We start from the raw sequence: 2,922 nt of genomic DNA, 5'->3' as shown, positions 1-2,922 counted from the left end.
AACCCAGCCCTTATTTTAAGTGTTTTTAAAATTTCCCTATGGGAAAAATGAATGGTGAAAAAACTATTGGAACCATTRCACTGTTTGACTGTTAGGTTTTTGGGATATTATGATTCATGCTGTGGTACTCTATAGAGACCCCAACTAATGTATAGAACAATCTTACAATGATCTACTTTGGTTAAGATAAAAGCATTGTGAAACCTCTAACACATTAATTTGACTTAGTGAAAATACATTTTTTTTGCCTTACTTACTTACCACTTTTTCCATGTGGTTTCTTCATTCACAGACTCCATGAAATGATGACTTCTTCCTAAATATTTGGTAAAATTATACATTTTGTGTACTGTTTCCCAGAAACAAGGGTGGCTCAATTAACCCAGATGCAAAAATCACTGAAGCTGGAGACTCAGCAGCTCACATATCACTGCACCTGTACATAGCCCATCTGTAAACAGCCCATCCAACAACCCTCATCCCCATACTGTATTTATTTATCTTGCTCCTTTGCACCCCAGTATCTCTACTTGGACATTCATCTTCTGCACATCTACCATTCCAGTGTTTAATTGCTATAGTGTAATTACTTCGCCACCATGGCCTATTTATTGCCTTAACTCCCTTATCTTACCTCATTTGCACTCACTGTWAATAGACTTTTTGATTTCTTTTTTTCTACTGTATTATTGACTGTATGTTTTGTTTATTCCATGTGTAACTCTGTGTTGTATGTGTCGAACTGCTATGCTTTATCTTGGCCAGGTCGCAGTTGCAAATGAGAACTTGTTCTTAACTAGCCTACCTGGTTAAATAAAAGTGAGTATACCAACCGTTAGGAYCACCTTCCTAATATTGAATTGTGGACCATTCTTAAAACACACAGGAAACTGTTTAGTGTGAAAAACCCAGCAGCGTTGCAGTTCTTGACACAAACCGGTGTGCCTGGCACCTACTACCATACAAAGGCACTTAAATATTTGTCTTGCCCATTCACCCTCTGAATGGCACACATACACAATCCATGTCTCAATTGACTTAAGGCTTTAATTAACCTGTCCTCCCCTTCATCTACAAGTTAAAAGTTTTAATGTCACATGCTATAATCCCAACAATGTTTTAATCAATAACAATGTAATACTACAAATAACAAGGTAGAAAAAAAACACASAAGATATAAAAATAAGATATAGGAAGAACATGATAAAGTCAGTAAGCATCCTAAACTTTTTCAGGACCGTCTTTCAAAGATAATTCATAAAAATCCAAATAACTTCACAGATCTTCATTGTAAAGGGTTTAAACACCATTTCCAATGCTTGTTCAATGAACCATTATCAATTAATGAACATGCACCTGTGGAACAGTCGTTAAGACACTAACAGCTTACAGAGGGTAGGCAATTAAGGTCACAGTTATGAAAACTTAAGACACTAAAGAGGCCTTTCTACTGACTCTGAAAATCACCAAAAGAAAGATGCCCAGGGTCCCTGGTCATCTGCGTGAACATGCCTTAGGCATGCTGCAAGGATGCATGAGGACTACAGATGTGGCCAGGGCAATAAATTGCAATGTCTGTACCCTGAGACGCCTAAGACAGCGCTACAGGGAGACAGGATGGACAGCTGATCGTCCTCGCAGTGGCAGACCACGTGTAACAACACCTGCACAGGATCGGTACATACGAACATCACACCTGCGGGACAGGTACAGGATGGCAACAACAACTGTCTGAGTTACACCAGGAACGCACAATCCCTCCATCAGTGCTCAGACTGTCTGCAATAGGCTGAGAGAGGCTGGACTGAGGGCTTGTAGGCCTGTTGTAAGGCAGGTCCTCACCAGACWTRACCGGCAACAACATCGCCTATGGGCACAAACCCACCGTCGRTGGACSAGACAGGACTGGCAAAAAGTGCTCTTCACTGATGAGTCGCGGTTTGGAGATTTGGAGGTGGATGGTCCGTCATGGTCTGGGGCAGTGTGTCACAGCATCATCGGACTGAGCTTGTTGTCATTGCAGGCAATCTCACCGCTGTGCYTTACAGGGAAGACATCCTACTCCCTCATGTGGTACCCTTTCTGCAGGCTCATCCTGAAATGACCCTCCAGCATGACAATGCCACCAGCCGTACTGCTCATTTTGTGCGTAATTTCCTGCAAGACAGGAATGTCAGTGTTCTGCCATGGCCAGCGAAGAGCCCGGATCTCAATCCCATTGAGCACGTCTGGGACCTGTTGGGTCGGAGGGTGAGGGCTAGGGCCATTCCCCCCAGAAATGTCCGGGAACTTATAGGTGCCTTGGTGGAAGAGTGGGGTAACATCTCACAGCAAGAACTGGTGTGAGTAAAACAGAACTCATTTGGCAGCAAACTTCCAGACAGGAAGTGAAAATTCTGAAAATGGGGCTCTGTTTCAGGGCCTGCCTATTCAATTGGCTTATATTTATCGATATACATGCACTTCATACGCCTTCCAACAGGCAGTGGAAGGTGGAATGGGGTGTCTAGCTTGATCTGAGGTCGAACAAGAGCTTTTTGAGTGGCAGGTCAGGAATTTCCTTTGTCTACCAAGGCGCGAGGCGGAGCTCGACATTAGCTTCTGAAAAGCTTTCGGTTTACACGGCGAATATCTCCGGCTCTGATTTTATTTGATACATGTGATAATAACATCGTAAAGTAGGMTTTTTCAACCGAGTTTTATCGGTTTATTCAACGTTTATTAGGACTTTTGGAGTTTTCCATTCTTTGRGTCAAGAGAGGGTGGGAACGTTATCAACCTTGGCTAGCATTGTGGCGCGAATTCGACAGAAGAAAYGGACATTCTAAAACCAAACAACGATTTATTCTGGACCAAGGACTCCTTGTACAAGATTCTGATGGAAGCTCAGCAAAAGTAAGAACAAAGAGTCCTATTCTCCTC

The sequence above is a fragment of the Salvelinus sp. IW2-2015 genome, linkage group LG17 (genome assembly GCF_002910315.2).
Source record: "Salvelinus sp. IW2-2015 linkage group LG17, ASM291031v2, whole genome shotgun sequence".
NCBI classification, from domain to species: domain Eukaryota; kingdom Metazoa; phylum Chordata; class Actinopteri; order Salmoniformes; family Salmonidae; genus Salvelinus; species Salvelinus sp. IW2-2015.
Note: the sequence above shows the minus strand (reverse complement) of the source record.